This window comes from Panthera onca, chromosome A1, assembly GCF_046562875.1.
Source record: "Panthera onca isolate mPanOnc1 chromosome A1, mPanOnc1 haplotype 2, whole genome shotgun sequence".
NCBI lineage: Eukaryota > Metazoa > Chordata > Mammalia > Carnivora > Felidae > Panthera > Panthera onca.
This window is the reverse complement of record NC_138339.1, coordinates 183,963,942-183,985,726: the sequence shown is the minus strand read 5'-3', so window position 1 is coordinate 183,985,726 and position 21,785 is coordinate 183,963,942. Positions and strand designations below refer to the sequence as shown.

General features: G+C 34.5%; 1 long non-coding RNA gene and 1 other non-coding gene across 2 annotated transcripts in view; both read left to right on the top strand.

Annotated features, from left to right (window-relative positions):
- Positions 1–21,785, top strand: part of LOC132681942 (uncharacterized) — a 167,652-nt gene that overhangs the window by 8,962 nt on the left and 136,905 nt on the right. The window lies entirely within an intron of this gene.
- On the top strand, positions 14,292–14,398 carry LOC132674322 (U6 spliceosomal RNA). The gene has a single exon (XR_009608491.3). It is a non-coding gene; the product is annotated as a U6 spliceosomal RNA (small nuclear RNA).

Genomic DNA, 21,785 nt, shown 5'->3' with positions numbered 1-21,785 from the left:
ATTTTCTCTGGATTTTGTAATATTTGTCATATATGCCAAAGAGATCTGTTATCTGATGCAAACTCTTTTCTCATTATAAATAAATATGTAACATTGCACCTAATTGCAAATTCAAGGATTTATATTGTTGGATAATATAAACTTCTACCACCAGCTCTGGAAGCAACTATGGTTCCATGCAGCTCCAGTTAAGGAGAGACTGAGTCCTCACAGAAGCTTTTGCTGTTTCCCCCTCCTTTCTTTGGGATATACTTTCTATATTTGACTTCAGGGCACAGCAATCCCGTGGTTTTCTTCCTATTGTACTCTTAATACTTTTTCTTCTCTGTTTATCCCCACTGTCTTTGAGGTGTTATCCAGTCTGGGGACTGGATCAACACCATCAAAATGCAACACAACTGGTATTTTGAAACACTTAAAGTTACACTCCCAGGCAAGAACTCCAGAGTTCTAGATCTTTTTTTTTTTTTTTTCCTAACCCCACTCCTACAGGTATCCAGTCTTAATTAATGGCAACTCCTTACTAGTTATATCTTGCTTTGTATCTTTGATATTCCATAATTTTTTTTTGAAATATCTCAAATACATCAGGCAGTTTTCCTCAGAAAACTGGTATTTTCACTATGTTTAGAATACTGTATATCCCTAATACACAGATTACGCAGTACTTTTCAAAATTCAGTCTTTATTCAAATACCACATTTTCTTTTTTTTTTTTTTTAAGCTTATTTATTTATTTATTTTGGGAGAAAGGGAGGGACAGAGAGAGAGGGAGAGAAATTTCAAGCAGGCTCTGTGCTGTCCATGCAGAGCTCAGCATAGGGCTTGAACTCACGAACTGTGACATCATGATCTGAGCCAAGATCAAGAGTCTGACACTTAACCAGCTGAGCCACCCAGGCACCCCCAAATGCCACATTTTCAGTAAAGCCTACCTGACTATTTAAAATTGAACACCCTATCTTAACAGAACTTAATCCCTTTTTATGATTTATTACCCCATCCAATATGTTTATTTTTATATAGTATATTTGCTTATTTTTATGTATTTTTTGTTTATCTCCTCCCATTATGATAGGGGTAGGGCTTTTTTATTTGTTAATACTGATTTTGCAATATGTACAGTCATGCCTTGCACACTGAACTTCTTGAATAAATAGTTTTTGAATGGATAGTAAATACATTTAAGCTATTGGTCACTTATTTATTTCCCAAAGGTTATTGTTTGTGTACCTTTATTCTAAAGATGTGTATCTTAACTTTGAAAAGGTAGATAGAGAGCCATTTAAAACCTCTGTAATGAATGAATAATATTCCATTTACTTATGTGATATGATGTTGGTAAGTTTTCTAAAATTATACCTATATAATTCCTCATTCTGAAATCTAAATAGCAACAATAGAGAAATTACACATCAATCATAGAACCATATGTACCTGATCAATTTATATATGCCATATGTAAACAAAATACACATGTTATGACCCTAGCATCTATACAGAGGTAATAATGAACATTGAGTGAACCCTGGGTGTCTCAGGATATAATTAAGGTAAGTTTCACAATCATTATCCCTGAAAAGATATCTGAAAGGTTGTGTAACTGGAGCTAATCCAAGAATTGAGATCCAATCTAGTCTTATTTCAATTGTTGATGTGTAGTATAACTAATTGGAAATCCCAGAGAAACCTTATAATTGATTTCCCATTTATGATATTATGCCCTTATAAGATTGTTAAGATATACACTTGTAAGTATATCTATACCTTCCTTAGTAAAAAAATAAAATAAAATATTTATCTAGGCAAAGCATTCCCAAGGGCAAGCATATTTGCTTTGTTTTAATGCATAAATTAGTTTTCATTTTGAAAGCTCTTGTAACATTTTATTCAAAAGTGTCTTTTCCTAATAGGGACCTTTAATAATTTAACTAATATAAAAATAATCTTGGTACTTCCTTACAAAAACCATTTTTAAAAAAGTCATTTTGTTACTTTTCATTGATATCTTTTTTAATCTGATATTTTTGCAGATATTTAATAGAAACTTGATTTGAAAATTGTGCTTTAAAAAAAAGCCAAGAAAGCAAAAAAATGACTGATGATATCTGATATTACAGTGGACTAAAACATAATGCACTTTAATAATAACTTTTTATAATTACATAATAATTATATTAATTGATTATAACATCTTAATATATAGCAATAGCTAATATAATCAATATGTATTAATGGTTGTAATAATAATTAGTGAATATTATTGTATGAACTTAATAATTATTGATTAATAAATATTTAATATTTTTAAATGACATACCTTATCTTTATTTGTAATCTGTTTATCTAGTTTATCTAGTTTGGGAATGAATTTTTTCTTACCCCCATAATATTAGTTAATCAACTTTAACCCTTTTTCTGTTTCAGAACTACTTGTGTTAGATAGTACACAAAATATTAACTCTCAAAATACTGTTCCTCAAAATCTCAGTAAAACATATCCACAATATTGCCTGGGCCTGTATATTTTCAAAATTTAAAATTTCACTAATGTTTATGGGATTACTCACTTTTCATTTTCCTTTACCAATTTAAGCATTTTTTTATTTTTAATAAATTAATACATCTTGTGTAAATTTTCAAAAAATTTGGATATTAATATTTATAATATTCCTTTATCATGTTTTAATGTTGTGACTGTTTCCCTCCTATTCTGCAGTTTTATTTTAAATGCCTTTTTTTTCTGACATTTCTTGTTAGTCTGTTTTATTACTAATATGTTGCAAAGTATCAGCTTTCAGCTTTACTGATCAAATTTTTCTTGCTATTTATTTCACTTATATCTTCTCATATCTTTATTATTGCATTTTTCTGCTTTTCTGTTTACTCTTTGTTTTTTACCAGCTCTTGATTTGAACATTTTAGTGCATATAATTTTTTTTGTTTTTACTTTCATGTAAATATATTTAAAGTGACTTATTTCCCTTGTGATATTGCTTTACCTGTGTATATTAGTTATCTGTTGATGTTAACAAATTAACCCACTTAACGGCTGAAAACAGCAAACATTATTTCGAAGTTTATATTATTGTTATTATTGTTATTGTCCAGCTAGTAGCGGGGGACACAGTCTCTTTTGAAGTAATTACTGGAAAGTATCTGCTTCAAAGCCACCAACATAGTTACTGGCAGAATTTAGTCCTTTGTGGCTTATTGGACATTGATCTCAGTTCCGTGCTATCTTGGCCAATTCATGGTGCAGCTTACAACATGGCAGCTTGCTTCGGTAGAGTAATCAAGCAACACATGCAGGTAACATGGAAGCCATTGTCTTTTTTGATATTAATCTAGAAATAGTGTCACCTTTGTCAGGTTTTATTGTTAAGAAATGAGTCACTGCATCCAGTTCACACTCAAGAACAGGGCGTTACACATTGCCATGTATACCAGGAAGTGGAAATCACTGGGAGCCTTGGTTGAAGTGCTTCACACCTGGTGTTTCACTGATTTGACATGTATTCTTCAAGTGGCATTCAACTCTATGTATCTTTTAATTGGCCTAAGGATTGTTTTTCTTTATATTAAGGATGATTTGTTTATATTTTTAATTTTAAATCCAGATATATAGGATTTTTAAATAGCTATCATGTGTTTATTATTCCTTTTCCTTCATTTATGGTCCTTGAAAGCCTGACCTCAAAATTGTTTATGGCTCTTGTTTTCCATTTCTGTTCCTCTTTTACTCAGCATATGCTTCTTTATGGCCTTTATATTGATTAAATATACTTTATACTATTTTAGTTGATAGATTTATAAGATATCATACCCTCCTCCTTTTAAAATGATACTAATAAATCTAAAGTATAGCAATAAATAACTCTTTATAATCCCTAAACATTTAACACTTTGAAAGAGAAACCCTTACAAAATGCTTCAATAGTTTCAAATTGCCGTGTATTATAGGGAATGATTTAAAGTTACTGGAGCACTTTATTTCTTTTAAATGTTTCAGTTTGGAATTGAATAAAAGAGCGTCTGAGCATATATTCATTACTGAGAAAATATTCCTTAAATAATTTCAGATGTAGTCTTGCAACCTAAATAAAAAGCGGGGAATGAATAGGAGACTTCATTCAGTATGTGAGCTCAGGATACTTTTTTGCTCCTATCTGTTAGTTTTGGAATAAATTCATTCTCATTTTGAATGTTCCTCCTCTAACATTTTATATTATAAAGAGAATTTTTAAGGTGCCTGTGTAGCTCAGTCAGTTAAGCATCTGACTTCAGCTCAGGTCATGATTTCACAGTTTGTGGATTTGAGCCCTGTGTAGGGCTCTGTGCTGACAGCTCAGAGCCTGGAGCCTGCTTCAGATTCTGCGTCTCCCTTTCTCTCTGACCATCCCCCATTCACACTCGATCTCTCATAAATGAATAAATGATAAATACTTTTTTAAAAAGAATTTTATAGGGGCGCCTGGGTGGCTCAGTTGGTTAAGCGGCCGACTTCGGCTCAGGTCATGATCTCGCGGTCCGTGAGTTCGAGCCCCGCATCGGGCTCTGGGCTGATGGCTCAGAGCCTGGAGCCTGCTTCCGATTCTGTGTCTCCCTCTCTCTCTGCCCCTCCCCCGTTCATGCTCTGTCTCTCTCTGTCTCAAAAATAAATAAACGTTAAAAAAAAAATTAAAAAAAAAAAGAATTTTATAGCCATCTAGGAATGGAGAGAAAATATGTTTTTAACAATTCTCTAACTTTTCTTGAAAATGTGTGTGTATTGCCATATCATTAAGAATACAAGAAGTTGGATGTGTTTAACTCTGTAATTTCTAGTGAAGATCTATGGCATTTTAACTTGAATGCAGGGAACAATTCTGTAAAATCAAACAATAAAAATATTATTTTCAGTTGCAAAGTAAGTTGGGATTAATTCAGTTTGGACTGAAGGCTAGACTACACCACACAGAAGTTGGATTTACTAACTGTTCAATTCATCTAGCCAATATGGCAGGCCTAACTGAAAATTTGTGTCTAAAAACATCACTCTGAGATTTTTAAAAAAGAGTCCTTCCGGGTTCAATTATAATAAAGTTTCCAAATATCAATTTTGCACTTTTTCTAAGTATTAATTTAGGCAATGAAGCATAAATTTTTCTAAAACCAAGAGAGAAATTCTGTGAGTTTTGAAGAAATAAACACGCAAGGTTTCTGGAGCATGTTAACTTCTTCCCTTCTGAAACTCTACTACAATGAAGAGAAGAGATAGTGGAAGGGAAGCGATTACCACACAATTCTACTAAAATTGAACTCTATTTTGAGGTAACTTTAGATTTGCATGTAGTTGTTTTAAGAAATCATACAGAGAAATCCATTGTGTCCTTTACCAAGTTGCTTCCAATCATAACATTTTTTATATTAATTTTATTTTTTTAATTTACATCCTAATTAGCATATAGTGCAACAGTGATTTCAGGAGTAGATTCCTTAATTCCCCATATACATTTAGCCCATCCCCCCTCCCACAACCCCTTCAGTAACTCTCTGTTCTCCATATTTAAGAGTTTCTTGTGTTTTGTCCCCACCCCTATTTTTATATTATTTTTGCTTCCCTTCCCTTATGCTCATCTGTTCCGTGTCTTAAAGTCTTCATATGAGTGAAGTCATATGACATTTGTCTTTCTCTGACTAACCAAAGAGGTGAAAAATCTATACACTGAAAACTATAGAAAGCTTATGAAAGAAATTGAAGAAGACACAAAAAATAAAATAAAATGGAGAAAGATTCCATACTCCTGGATAGGAAGAACAAACATTGTTAAAATGTTGATACTACCCAAAGCAATCTACATATTCAATGCAATCCCTATCAAAGTAACACCAGCATTCTTCACAGAGCTAGAACAAATAATCCTAAAATTTGTATGGAACCAGAAAAGACCCTGAATAGCCAAAGCAATCTTGAAGAAGAAAACCAAAGCAGGAGGCATCACAATCCCAAATTTCAAGCTATACTACAAAGCTGTAATCACTAAGACAGTATGGTACTGGCACAAGAATAGACACTCAGATCAATGGAACAGAATAGAGAACCCAGAAATGGACCCACAAACGTATGGCCAACTAATTTTTGGCAAAGCAGGAAAGAATATCCAATGGAATAAAGACAGTCTCTTCAGCAAGTGATGCTGGGAAAACTGGACAGCGACATGCAGAAGAATGAACCTGGACCACTTTCTTACACCATACACAAAAATAAACTCAAAATGGATGAAAGACCTCAATGTAATACAGGGAGCCATCAAAATCCTCGAGGAGAAAGCAGGCAAAAACCTCTTTGCCACAGTAACTTCTCGGCCGCAGTAATTTCTTAACACGTCTCTGGAGGCAAGGGAAACAAAAGCAAAAATGAACTATTGGGACCTCATCAAAATAAAAACCTTCTGCGGAGCGAAGGAAACAATCAACAAAACTAAACGGCAACCCACAGAATGGGAGAAGATATTTGCAAATGACATATCAGATAAAGGGTTAGTATCCAAAATCTATAAAGAACTTGTCAAATCCAATCATAACATTTTGCAAAACAGAAAAACTGTCCTTTGTAACAAGGAACCCTCACATTGGCCTTTTAGAACAGTATCCACCTGTCCCACCTCCAGACTTGACTTAGCCCCTGGCAACCACTAATCTGTTCCCCGTTTCTATAATTTGTCATTTCAGGAATTCACTATAAATGGAATCATACAATATCTAATCTTTTTTTTTATTGTTGTTTTTTTCACTCAGCATAATTCTCTGGAGAGTCATCCAAGCTGTAGTGTGTATCTGTGTTCTATTCCTTTTGTTACTGAATAGTATTCCACAATACAGATTAATATGAATTCATTTGTTGAAGAACATTTGGGTGTTGTCTAGTTTGGGGTTATTGTGAATAAAGCCTCTATAAACATTCATGTACACAGGTTCATTTTTTTTAATTTTTTAATTTTTTTGCGAACATAAATCTTCACTTCATTGCAGCTTGTCCTTTCTCTTAACAGGATTTTTTTTTCCTTTTTTTGAGAGAGAGAGAGAGAGAGAGATCAAGCAGGTGAGGGGCAGAAGGAGAAGGAGACAGAATCCTAAGCCAGCTTCACATCCAGTGCAGAGTCTGATGTGGGCTGATCTTATGACTATGAAAACATGACCTGAGCTGAAATCAAGAGTGAGACTCGTAACCAACAGAGCCACTCAGGTGCCCCAATAGGGTCTTTTAGTAAGGTTTTCTAAGAGCAACAGATTTCAAAGTTCATGTTATCTTCTTTCTTTTTTTTTTTCCTTTTGAAGTTTTTATTTAAATTCTAATTAGTTAATATATACTGTAATAATAGTTTTAGGAGTAGAATTTAGTGATTCATCACTTACATACAACATCTGGTGCTCATCACAAGTGTCTTCCTTAATCCCCATCAGCTATTTAACCCCTCCCCCTCCCTGCCCACCTCCCCTCTGGCAACCCTCAGTTTGTTCTCTATAGCTAAGAGTCTGTTTTCTGGTTTGTCTCCCTCTCTTTTTCTTTTTTTCTTTTATGGATCATGCTTTTAGTATCAACTCTAAAAACTGTTTTCTATCCCCACACCCTATTTTCTCCTAGGTTTTCTTTTAAAATTTTTATGATTTTACATTTTATATTTAAGCACATGACCCATTTTAGCTAATTTTTATATAAGGTATGAGATTTAGATCAATGGTTTCGTTTTGTTTTGTGTTTGACTATAGGTATCCAGTTTCTATGGCACCATTTGTCAAAATGTTATCTTTCCACCATTGTGTTGACATGTTTAGCAAAAATTGGTAGGAAGTACTTATGTGGAATTATTTCTGGCTGGTATTCTGTTCATTGATCTATATTTCTGTCCTTCCACCAACATCACACAGTCATGAATTATGTACCTTTTATTATGTCTTAAAATTGGGTAGACTTATTCTTCTCACTTTATTCTCTGTAGGCGTTGTTTTAACTATTCTAGTTCATTTGAATTTCCATAGAAATTGTAGAATAATGTTTTCTACATATATCAGAAAATTTTCTGGGTTTTTGCTGGAGTCGTCTTAAACCTGTAGATCAACTCAGGGAGAGTTTATATCTTTACTATGTTGAGTATTCTAATCCATAAACCTAGTACTGTTGATCCTTGAATGACACAGTTTTGAATTGTGCAGGTTCACTTATTTGCGGACGTTTTCAATAAATACGGTACAATAATATAAGTGCATTACCTCTTCCTTATGATTTTCTTAATAACATTTCCTTTTCTTTAGCTTACTTTAAGAATACAGTATATACACTACATATACTCAGTTTGTTCTCCATAGTTAGGAGTCTCTTATGGTTTGCCTCCCTTTCTGTTTTTATCTTATTTGATTTTTCCTTACCTTACCTTCCCCAATGTTCATGTTTTATTTCCTAAATTCTATATATGAATGAAATCATATGATATTTGTCTTTCTATGATTGACTTATTTCACATAGTATAATACACTCTAGTTCCATCCACATTGTTGCAAATGGCAAGATTTCATTCTTTTTGATTGCTGAGTAATATTCCATTGTGTATATATATATGTGTATAGATAATATACCACATCTTCTTATCCATTCATCAGATGATGAACATTTAGGCTTTTTCCATAATTTGGCTATTGTTTATAGCAGTGCTGTAAATATTGCGGTGCTTGTGCCCCTTCGAATGAACATTTTTGTATCCTTTGGATAAATACTAGTAGTGCAATTGCCGGATCACAGGGTAGTTCTATTTTTAATTTTTTGAGGAACCTCCATACTGTTTTCCAGAGTTGCTGCATGCTTGCATTCTCACCAACACTGCAAGAGGAGAGGTTTCCCCTTTCTCCACATCCTCTCCAACATCTGTTTCCTGAGATGTTAATTTTAGCCTTTCTGACAGATGTGAGGCAGTATCTCATTGTGGTTTTGATTTGTATTTCTCTGATGATGAGTGACGTTGAGCATCTTTTCATGTGTCTGTTAGCCATCTGGACATCTTCTTCAAAAAAGTATTCATGTCTTCTGCCTGTTTCTTCACTGGACTGTTATTATTGTACCCACCCCCAAAAACAAAAACTATTTGTTTTGGGGGTGGTTATTGAGTTTGATAAACTCTTTATAGACTTTGGATACTAACTCTTTATCCAATATGTTATTTACAAATATCTTCTCCCATTCCACAAGTTGCCTTTTGGTTTTGTTGATTGTTTCCTTCACTGTGCAGAGCTTTCTATCTTGATGAGGCCCCAGTACTTCATTTTTGCTTTTACTTCCTATGCCTCTGGAGAATGTCTAGTAAGAAGTTCCTGCAGCCAAGGACAAAGAGGTTGCTGTGTCCTGTAGGATTTTGATGGTATCCTGTCTCACATTTAGCTTTCACATGACTATGAGATGTGATCTCTGCCGAAATTGAGAGTCGGATATTTAACTGAGCCACCCAGGTGCCCTTCTAAGGTTCTTTCTTGTTTCCCCCCCTGTTTAGAAAACTTACTTTATCCATTGTTTATAGCACAGATCTGCAGACAACAATTTATCTTTTCCTTCATATTAGAATTTTCAAATTTTCCACTCCCTTTCTGAAGGATATTTTTGCTGAGTTAGGTTTCTGTTATTTTCTTCAAGTACTTGAAATGTATTGTGTCACTTCTTTCTGCCCTCCGTGTTTTCTGATGAGAAATATGCTGTCATTCAAAAATATTTCTCTATAGGCAAAATGTCATTATCTCTGGCCACTTCAAAGATTATTCCTTTGTCTTTAGTTTTTAGAAATGTTATTATGATATGTCTCAGCATGGATTCAGTTCTATCCACTTTATTTTCTCTACCCAGGGCTGCAATGGCACAAATGTTGGATTTTTTTATAGTGCCTACTATAGATTGTGTGTGTCCCCCAAAATTCATATATTGAAATCCTAATCTCCAACATAATGGTATCAGGAGGTAGGAATTTTGGGAAGTGATTAGTACTCTTATAAAAGAAACCCCATAGAATTCCCTCACCCTTTTTGTCATGTGAGGACACAGAGAAAAGAATTCTATCCATAAACCAGGAAGTGAGCTCTGCTTATACACTGAATCTGGTGGTGCCCTGATCATGGACATCCCAATCTCCAGAACTGTGAGAAATAAAGTTCTGTTGTTTAGAAGCCACCCAGTCCATGATATTCTGTTATAGAAGCCCTAATGGACTAAGGATGCTACATATCTCTGAAACTCTTTATTTTTTTTTTGCCCTCTCTGTTCATATTACATAATTTATAATGCTTCATCTTCCAGTTACTCATGCTTTCCTCATTATAATTCATTCTGCTGTTGAGTTAATCATCTGAGCTTTTTTATTTTGGTTAGTACATTTTTAAGTTACATGATTTTCCATTTGGTTCTTCTTTATTTCTCCTATTTCTTCACTGAAATGTTGTATTAGCTTTTTGAGTCTCCATTGTTTCATTTGTTTTACGTATGTTCATAATTGTTATTTAGACATTTTTACATTTGTGTTTTAAAATGGTTGACAGAAAATTCCCAAAATCTGCCACCTTGATGTTGTATCTATTATCTTTTTTTTGTTTGACTTGAAATCATTTTGATTCTTGATATGAAATTTTTTAATTGAAATTTGAACACTTTTATATTCTGATTTTCTATATTTTATTTAAACCTGTTTTATTAACTGCTTTTCTCTGACTCTCTTCTAGCAGTAAAAAGGGGTTTGCTAGGGGCTCCTTGGTCAGTTAGGTGTCTGACTTCAGCTCAGGTCATAATCTCTCAGTCCATGAGTTTGAGTGTGCTGATAGCTCAGAGCCTGGAGCCTGCTTCAGATTCTGTGTCTCCCTCTCTCTCTCTGGCCCTCCCCTACTCACACTCTGTCTTTCTCTCTCAAAAATAAATAAACATTAATTTTTTAAAGGAAGGATTGCTGCCATGTTACTGTCAGGTGGAGACAGAAGTTCAAGCTTACAATTTGTCCTCCATTGACATCGTGGCAGGTGGTGGGGAGGGAGGTCTCATTTCTGCTCACCTGGCTTTGAGGTAGAAATTCCAGCTCATTATATGGATCACAGCATAATCAGTGTGGCCTCGTTATCACTGGCTGATGGTAAAAGTTTTGACTCTTCGCCAGGCTTCCTCTGACACTATCCCCGTGGGGAATGGGAGGAAAGTCTCATATTGTTAGGTTGGGTTGGAAACCCAAGCTCTCCACATGGACCCCACTAACATTGTAGGTTGGGGACGAGGAGCTCATTATCCCTAGCCTCCTACCTATCCTCTGACACTACCTTAAAGGAGGGTAATGTGTTGGACCATATCTTTAGAGCCTCAGGAGTGTGGAAATATAGATACCCTATTTGACTTTGGCTGGCATGGGTGGTAGTAGGTCTGTAAGTTTTTCTATGGTACTTGACTGACATTTTTTTATTGTTTGAAAGTTATCTGTAATGCCAGGCCACCCTATTCTGGTCCCATATTTTAGAAGACTCTGTTTTGGCCTTAGTTCATTGTAACACTTTCTAGGATGACAATTTTCAGTGAGCAAACTTGTGCCTATCTAGAACCCAGGACCCCACTCCAAACTTTCATGTAACTGGGACTTTGAAATGCCCTGCACAAATGGCTATGGGTCTACTTTCCAGGTCTTTGTTACATTTTTTCTGAGTATGGACCATGATACCAGTGTATGCTCCACTAGGCCCAAGGGTGGCCAGGGGCAGCTGTTTGTAAACAGTATAGATTGAACCTGGATGTGGTAGCAGACATGTTTGCATGCATGTGGTGTAGCACTACGATGTGTGAAACAGGTGGGTGCATGCAGAGAGGGGGGTCAGGTGGTAGGAGGAACAGAGTTATCCCTATATACCATTATATCTTGACATGGAATTCCAAGGAATTTGGAATTCTAAATTTTAATATGGCCACCCAGGTTTCATGAAGATATATATGTGTGTGTGTGTGTGTGTGTGTGTGTGTGTGTATACATGTATATATATATACATATATATATGTATATATATATTTAAGGTAGGAGGACATAACATTTTTCAGAGTATGTTAACATGACTGACAGTTTTTTATACTGAGGCATATTGTATTTAGGTCTCCATTTTTACTTTTGCCCCAAGCCTCATGAAAGTCCAGGACTGAAATTAAAGGACCTTTAGTAACAGAATTGTAGACTGAACCTCAGGAAATCTCCAAGACAGTAAAATGAAATATAAGGGAATGATGAATGAGACATGTCTTGTAGGATCGATTCAAAAAGCATAACATCTGCATTATAATGATAGAATTTACAGAAAGAATGACAGAGATAAAGGAAAGATAAAAATGTTCATTATGATAATACAAGAAAATTTCCCAAGGAAAAGACTCATGCTTTTCCAGATTGATAGAAACTCAGAACACTGCAGGAAAAAAAAATCCATTTCAAGAAATCCCATTGAAAATATCAGAATGCCTGTGATGATAAGATGCTGTAAGTATCTGTGGGCTGCGGGGGAGGAGGCAAACACAAATGACAATGGAGCAATGATGGGAATTGCACTGGAATTCTCAACATCATAGGAAGCTAAAAAAGAAGTGTGAAAAACAAAATAAAGAACTTCACTAGTAAATATCAGAAAACTTACCTTTCATAAACTGCTACTCAGGAAGCACTTTACTGTGAATTTCTTTAGTCTTCCTCCCTCCCTCCTTTTCTTCTTTCTTTCTTTCTTTCTTTCTTTCTTTCTTTCTTTCTTTTTCTTTTTTAAAGGATATATATCCTTCTATTTCTAGTACTTATGAAATAGCTTTATGTCATTTTAGTGATGGTTACTGAAGCAAGTCCAATTATAAAGCTGATTACCAAGTTAGTTTGACAAGCTAATATTAAAAATATCTATAGTTATATACTTAGAAACATGTTACATATGAACTGTGATGCTTAATTTTATGTGTCAACTTGGCTGAGCCACAGTGCCTTTAGATACGTGGTCAAATATTCTGGATGCTTCTAGGGTGTTTTTGGATGAAATTAATATTTAAATCAGTGGAGTTTGAGTGAAACAGACCACCCTCCACATGCTGGTAGGTCTCGTCCAATTAGTTGAAAGCCTGAATAGAATGAAAGAATTCACTCCTTCCCCTGAGCAAGAGCGGGTTCTGTCAGGACTGTCTTCAGAATTTACCTGCAACATTAACGCTTCCTGGGTCTCCAACTGCTCTGCCTTTGGACACTTTCCTGAGTTCTCCAGCCTGCTTGTTTCCCTCCATCAGATTTTCAACTCACAAACTTTCCATGATCAGGAAAAACAATTATTTAAAATAATGTTTTTTTTTCTCTCACTCTCTCTATATGTACATATGTTCTATTGGTTATGTTTCTCTGGAGAACTCTGACTAATATATAAAATGAATGTATTTTTTTCTCTTTATTGCACATACACACCCACACACACGAACACACAAACTGTATGGTAGGTTTCTTAACTATTCCCATTTTACAGATAAGTAAACTGAGGTTTTGTAAAGTTCACTTAATTTTCCCTGTATTATATGTTAAGTGACAGAACTGGAATCTGAAATATAAGCTACTTTGACAGCAACATTTATGTATTGCACTTTATAATTTGATATTAAAATGAGATAGCTAACTTCAGACATTAAAAATCTGGTACTTGTGGTCATTGATACATCATCCTAATCCATCAGTGATTTTACAAATTAAGTTGAGGACAATATCTAAATGTAAATGTGGCATAAACATATGAGGAGTAAGGCACTAAAAACTAAAAGGTGTGACTGCTTATATAAATATAAACAATCATAGATTGAAGTTTTTAGTGCGTAAACCCAGCACTTTTCTTTTTGTTTGTTTGTTTGCTTGTTTGTCAGTTCATTTTAGAGTGACAGAGAGCATGGGTGGGGGAGGAGCAGAGAGCAGGGTTAGCAGGGGGCATGACTGGTGGCTCAGTCTCAAAAACTGTGAGATCATGACCTGAGCCAAAATTAAGAGTTGGATGTTCAACTAACTGACCACACAGGCACCCCATTTTTCTTTTTATGTTTAAAAACAATATAAGTAGAGAAGGTAAAATGTAAACTACATTTTATAGTTGCATATTTTTAAATTATTGAAGAATATTAATTGAAGATTTGGAGAGAGAAGAAAAGAAATAGACTAAAAACAAAAAAAAATCCATTAATCACACAATGCAAAGAAATTGTTCATCATTTTTCTGTTTCTTTTATGCTTCTATAAATGTATTAAATTTAAGTGCTTGCTTCAGCAGCACATATACTAAAATTGGAACGATACAGAGAAGATTAGCATGGCCCCTGTGCAAGGATGACACGCAAATTCATGAAGCGTTTCATATTTTTACAAAATTCAGCATCCTTTCTTAATAAAAACCCTTGAGAAAGTCGGGATAGAAGGAACATACTTAAAGATCATAAAAGCCATTTATGAAAAGCTCACAGCTAATATCATCCTCAATGGGGAAAAAGTAAGAGCTTTCCCCCTGAGATCAGGAACATGACAGGGATGTCCACTCTCACCGCTGTTGTTTAACATAGTGTTGGAAGTGCTAGCATCAGCAATCAGACAACAAAAGGAAATCAAAAGCATCAAAAGTGGCAAAGATGAAGTCAAGCTTTCACTTTTTGCAGATGACATGATATTATACATGGAAAATCCGATAGACTCCACCAAAAGTCTGCTAGAACTGATACATGAACTCAGCAAAGTTGCAGGATACAAAATCAATGTACAGAAATCAGTTGCATTCTTATACACTAATAATGAAGCAACAGAAAGACAAATAAAGAAACTGATCCCATTCACAACTGCCCAAGAAGCATAAAATACCTAGGAATAAATCTAACCAAAGATATAAAAGATCTGTATGCTGAAAGCTATAGAAAGCTTATGAAGGAAATTGAAGAAGATATAGAGAAATGGAAAAACATTCCGTGCTCATGGATTGGAAGAATAAATATTGTCAAAATGTCAATACTACCCAAAGCTATCTACACATTCAATGCAATCCCAATCAAAATTGCTCCAGCATTCTTCTCAAAGCTAGAACAAGCAATCCTAAAATTCATATGGAACCACAAAAGGCTTCCAAATAGCCAAAGTAATTTTGAAGAAGAAGACCAAAGCAGGAGGCATCACAATCTCAGACTTTAGCCTCTACTACAAAGCTGTAATCATCAAGACAGCATGGTATTGGCACAAAAACAGACACATAGACCAATGGAATAGAATAGAAACCCCAGAACTAGACCCACAAAAGTATGGCCAACTAATCTTTGACAAAGCAGGAAAGAACATCCAGTGGAAAAAAAGACAGTCTCTTTAACAAATGGTTCTGGGAGAACTGGACAGCAACATGCAGACGAATGAAACTAGACCACTTTCTTACACCATTCACAAAAATAAACTCAAAATGGATAAAGGACCTGAATGTGAGAGAGAAAACCATCAAAACCCTAGAGGAGAAAGCAGGAAAAGACCTCTCTGACCTCAGCCACAACAATTTCTTACTTGACACATCCCCAAAGGCAAGGGAATTAAAAGCAAAAATGAACTCTTGGGACCTCATGAAGATAAAAAGCTTCTGCACAGCAAAGGAAACAACCAACAAAACTAAAAGGCAACCAACGGAATGGGAAAAGATATTTGCAAATGACATATTGGACAAAGGGCTAGTATCCAAAATCTATAAAGAGCTCACCAAACTCCACACCTGAAAAACAAATAATCCAGTGAAGAAATGGGCAGAAAACATGAATAGACACTTCTCTAAAGAAGACATCCGGATGGCCAACAGGCACATGAAAAGATGCTCAACGTCGCTCCTCATCAGGGAAATACAAATCAAAACCACACTCAGATATCACCTCACGCCAGTCAGAGTGGCCAAAATGAACAAATCAGGAGACTATAGATACTGGAGAGGATGTGGAGAAACGGGAACCCTCTTGCACTGTTGGTGGGAATGCAAACTGGTGCAGCCCCTCTGGAAAACAGTGTGGAGGTTCCCCCCCAAATTAAAAATAGACCTACCCTATGACCCAGCAGTAGCACTGCTAGGAATTTACCCAAGGGATACAGGAGTACTGATGCATAGGGGCACTTGTAGCCCAATGTTTATAGCAGCACTCAACAATAGCCAAATTATGGAAAGAGCCTAAATGTCCATCAACTGATGAATGGATAAAGAAATTGTGGCTTATATACACAATGGAGTACTACATGGCAATGAGAAAGAATGAAATGTGGCCCTTTGTAGCAACGTGGATGGAACTGGAGAGTGTGATGCTAAGTGAAATAAGCCATACAGAGAAAGACAGATACCATATGTTTTCACTCTTATGTGGATCCTGAGAAACGTAACAGACACCCATGGGGGAGGGGAAGGAAAAAAAAAAGAGGTCAGAGTGGGAGAGAGCCAAAGCATAAGAGACTCTTAAAAACTGAGAACAAACTGAGGGTTGATGGGGGGTGGGAGGGAGGGGAGGGTAGGTGATGGGTACTGAAGAGGGCATCTTTTGGGATGAGCACTGGGTGTTGTTATGGAAACCAATTTAACAATAAATTTCATATATTAAAAAAATAAATTTAATATTTAATATTTTTTAATTAGGATAATACTGTACTACCTTTGAAATACAGAAGCAAACTCTTATTCTGTAAAATATTCTTCAAAGTCTGAATTGTTACTTTTCATATTGTCTCTATAGCATTTTGTAATACAGTTCATTAAACTTCATTTACCTGTTTTTGCACATTTAGATTTCTACAATTTGCATATTATAAATAAGGCTTTTATGAGCATTTTGTACATAATGTTGAACACCCTCTGTGTACTGCTCTGATCATTTTCTTAATACAAATTCTTTTAAGTGCAGTTATTGGTCGAGTATTTTCTGAGATAAACTAACAAGCATTTAAAAGTTATGAATTTTCCATTCTTTGCTCTCTAAATCTATGTTTTAAAAATTATTTGTAAATACTATTTAGTGTTTGGTTTATGTTCAACTTAAAGCATAGAATGTGTTCTATGATCAGCTGTTTCCATTTAGAAATGCAATAACTGTTATTTTAAATTTTGTGACACAATTACTAAACTCTGATAACCCAAGAGTAGAATAATGTCTTAAATATAGGTTTGCAATTCTTGACCAATTACTCCAGTTTTAATTTTTCAAAGGGAATGAAACACCCTAAAACTATGTAATTATAATGCCAAACCAGAATACTATGAGACCAAATGCAGCCTTTGTGTAATGATGGAAGCTTTAAGGCTCCTTCCTTAATTGTGATAATTTGGAACAAATTAGGGAGTCTTGTGGTGAGCAATCCGCTAGTCACAGATCTCTTAAGAGCACTAAATCAAGGTGCAAGGAAACTTGCTGAGCAGAACTCTCAAATCTGAGAGTGTTTCCTTAACACAAGGTCAGCTTCAAATGTCTTTTTATATTCCTAATACTTACTAGAATGGCTATCTTTGCTTTTGTGAATATATAATTCCGATTTTATTTTTAAAGCACAAAGCATATAGATGATACTACTGTGTAATTACAGAATTAATATAATTTCTCTAACAATATTCTCTATTAAAATAAAATTGCTATTTTACATTGTTTCAGCTCACTTCGGATATAATTGTGAAATACCATATTTGGAGTTCCCTTGATCCATACTTGTGTCCTCTATATGCTTTGTTCTAAATAGCAATAGGCATTTGATGGCAGTAACTCACTGAAGTTCAATAAAAGGTCAAGGATTCTAGAGGGAAGCATAGCAGCAGGATTCCCTCTACAAATGAGTCTAACATGAGGAAATACTGTACAGAAAATGCTGTCCTAACAGACAGTCTAAGAAGTTGGCAGAGGTTTTGTTAAACTGAGTATCCTCCATTAGTGGCTTTAAAGACCTGTATCCCTGTAAAGGTACTCAGGTAACATATGTCATCACTGATTTTTTTTCTTTACTCTTTGACCTGATTATTTTAAAATAAACTATTCACTACATTCTAGGCAACTAAATGTAGCTTGTTAACTAAATACACTTAGAAATTTTTGTCATTTACACACAATTAAATAGCTATCTGAAATTTTTTTTAAAAAGGCAGAATAAAAGCTTTAAAGCCATATGAAGAAACAAAGAATTAACTTAGAACCAAGCAAGCTAATGAAAAATATCTTCTTTTAAAAAAAAAAAAAAAAAAAAAAAACTTGTAATTTGAAAGTCTCAAATCAGCTTATACTGAAACATTCTGAAAAGATCAGTTCCTGTGTGGTATTCTCTGACTCAAAATTCCCTTGTTCTAACAAGGGACTAATAAAGGGCTTTGTGTTAACAAAAAGCGTTCTTCATGGTTAACATATTAACTAACGACATTTTCTCCTACGTGGAGAACATGCTCTTCTTGAAGTCCATTATAAGTTTGGAATTCAGTCATTTTGAATTACTGGTGAGACTTTGTACAATGCTGACTTTGTTATGGTTAGAACTCAAATAAGGATATTTGGAGAAAATCTATATTTATTATGATAATTATTCTTATATTATTAAATAATTTTTAAAATATATTTATACTTCTAAGGATATATCTTTTGCAGTTAGAAGATCACAGTGTTCCAGAAATTTTTATTTAGTAACTTACTTCTAACTTAATTATACATATTTTATATCCACAGAATAAATATATATATTAAGATAAAATAAGAATAATTCTAATATTGATTAGCATAATATCCAGATCGTTTTGTTATGCTCATAAATTTACAATTTGAAAAAATATATGTACTCTTTTGACCAAACCACTGATGATATAGTATATAATTTGAAGCTCTAACAATTAAAACATTATTACCAAAATTGGCAATCCTGTATTAGTCAAGATGTCCTCTTTACCAGAAGTGTGATGTTGGGCAATTAGATTCTTTGAGACTTAGAATTTTTATCTGTAAAATGCAGATAAGAGTACCTGCCTTGTAGAGGTGCTCAAAGAGTTAGTTGAGTTAATATTTGTAAAGCACTTAGAATTATTTGAGAGATGGAAAACAAGGGCAGGTTTTTTTAAAACAAGGGCAGTGTTTTTAAATAACAAGTCTATTTAAGAAAAAAAAGTTAATAAAAAGAAACTTCTAGACGTACATGTGTTTCACTTTACAAGAACAAAATAAGTTTTCATTTTAATACACTGAAATAATGAGAAAGTATTCCTAAAATTTGAAAAGCATATTTGCTATTTTCACTTAGTACCTAAATAGTCACACATTATGGAATGAGAATTTAACAAAATATATTGTAGAGGGTATTGCGTTTCTTTGTTTTTTAGTTCCTGGAAATTAAACCTCTGTGAAATGGAACTGTTCTTTGATCTTACTTCATAGATTAAAACTATCATAATTTTAAAGGTGTAGAGTATTACAAGGGCCATGTATTAGACATCCTTTTTTTATATATATATCCAAAGAAATGTATCCTCCAAAATATGAAGTACTTGCTGGAAAGTGTCATTTAATTTATTTAATTTCATAGAAATATTATTCAACACTAGAACCTAGGTCTCCTTAATTCAGATCCAATACTCTCTTCACACAACAGATAAAAATTGGGGTACTACTCTGACTCTGGTTAAATATTAGAATTATGTGAGGAGATTTTAAAATATATATCACTGCCCATTGTCTCTGATCAGATCAATTGAATCTAAATCTCTAAGGGATGGATCTTGATATTTGCAAAAAGTCAAGATGTCTGTGAATTCATTTTTGAGACACTTTAGGGGGGAAAAAGAGGGAGGGAGGGGGAAGAGAGAGAGAGAAATATCCATGGGTGTTGAATCTAGATGATGGATATATTTAAGTTCATAATACTATTCTATCTATTTAAGTCTAAAGTTGTTGGTACAGATTTTAAAATAAAAAGATAGTGGGGCACCTGGGTGGCTCAGTCTGTTGAGCGTCTAGCTCTCAATTTTTGGCTCAAGTCATGATCTCATGGTTTGTGAGTTTGAGCCCTGCATCTGGTTCTGTGCTGACAGTGGGAAGCCTGCTTGGGATTCTCTCTCCCTCTCTCTCTGCCCCTCCCAGCACACATGCCCTCTCTCTCTCTCTCCATCTCAAAATAAATAAACTTTAAAATAAATAAGTAAAATAAAATAAAAAGATACTATGAAAGACTCTACTAGCGTAGATTAACTAAACCTTTACCCCTTGCTCTTACATAATACCCTAGAGTTTTACTCAGCAGACACTTCAGGATTCACAAACAATCCCATTATATCGATATCCAATTTAGCAAGCATTTTCTACCATGTTTTCCTGTTATATTCCATTTATTTTGTTTCTTCCTGCCATCATTTCTTGATGCCATGACAAAGTCACCCTGTCTCCCAGACCATGGTTCTTCTCATGTGATCTACTTCAAAGTACAAGATGCTTTGGTTTCAGTAAAGAATTACTTAGAAAAAGGCTTTCTGCACATCCATGCCATACTTTGTCAACTGGATGCTAAAGCCTAGAATTTCTGAGACTGTTGTTTCATATTTTCCCCCTCAGATTTACATTAAGGGTAAATTCATACCTGATGAATAGACATTCCATAGTTAAAGAATCCATTCTGATAATTTTCTAAAACAAAGAATTTTCTACAATAAATTGAAGTGTGTTACTTATAGTATAGAGATAAAACCTGCTTTCAGGGGCGCCTGGGTGGCTCAGTCGGCTAAGCGTCTGGCTCAGGTCGTGATCTCGCGGTTCTTGAGTTCGAGCCCCGCGTTGCGCTCTGTGCTGACAGCTTAGAGCCTGGAGCCTGTTTCAGATTCTGTGTCTCCCTCTCTCTGGCCCTCCCCCGTTCATGCTCTCTCTCTGTCTCAAAAAAAAAAAAAAAAAAAAAAAACCACAAAAAAACCTGCTTTCAAATTTAAGTGGTGGTTATAAAATAAGTAAGTTCCAGGGATCTGATGTATGGCCTGGAGACTACAGTTAATACTATATTGTGTATCTGAAGTTTGCTGAGAATAAACCTTAAGCGTTCTCATCCCCCACCCCAAACCCACACAGGTACCTATGTGAAGTGATGGATGTGGAATATGTTAATTACCTTGACTCTGGTATTTATTTCAATATGTATAAGAATATCAAATCATCATGTTGAACACCTTAAATGTACACAATTTTTATTTGTCCATCATACCTCAATAAACCTGGGAAAAATAAATGGCAGTTTTTTTTCCCCACTACTTCATTTGTAAAGGTTTTAAAGTCTAAATTTTCTAGTCTCAGCGTATTACATTTTACTTCCAATAACATAAAATGAAACTATATAATGATGGATTTGTAGACTTAAGTGGATTAACTTCAGGCTATTCTCTCTTCCTTTCTCTGCATGGAGGCAAACATTTATGATTTTCTTAACATCCAGTTTGATGAGGATGAAAAATATACTAATTGGTATCCCTATTTTTAGGGAGACTTGCTATAGAGACTTGCTCAGATTACCTTTGAGCAAGGTGGACACAGAAACATAAACTCCATCAGATAAATCAACTTTTTTCATGTAAGTTTGAGGCTGTTTCATCCTATTTGAATTCATTATATTCTTAGATACTTTTAGGAAGTTTTAAAGTATTATCAGTTCTCTGCCTATTTCTATAACAAGAAATTAAATTAGCCAAGGATTATCTTTGTTCTATAAATTATAAAAATTCTGTGTATATTATGTTCCAGACTTGCAGGAGATAATTTT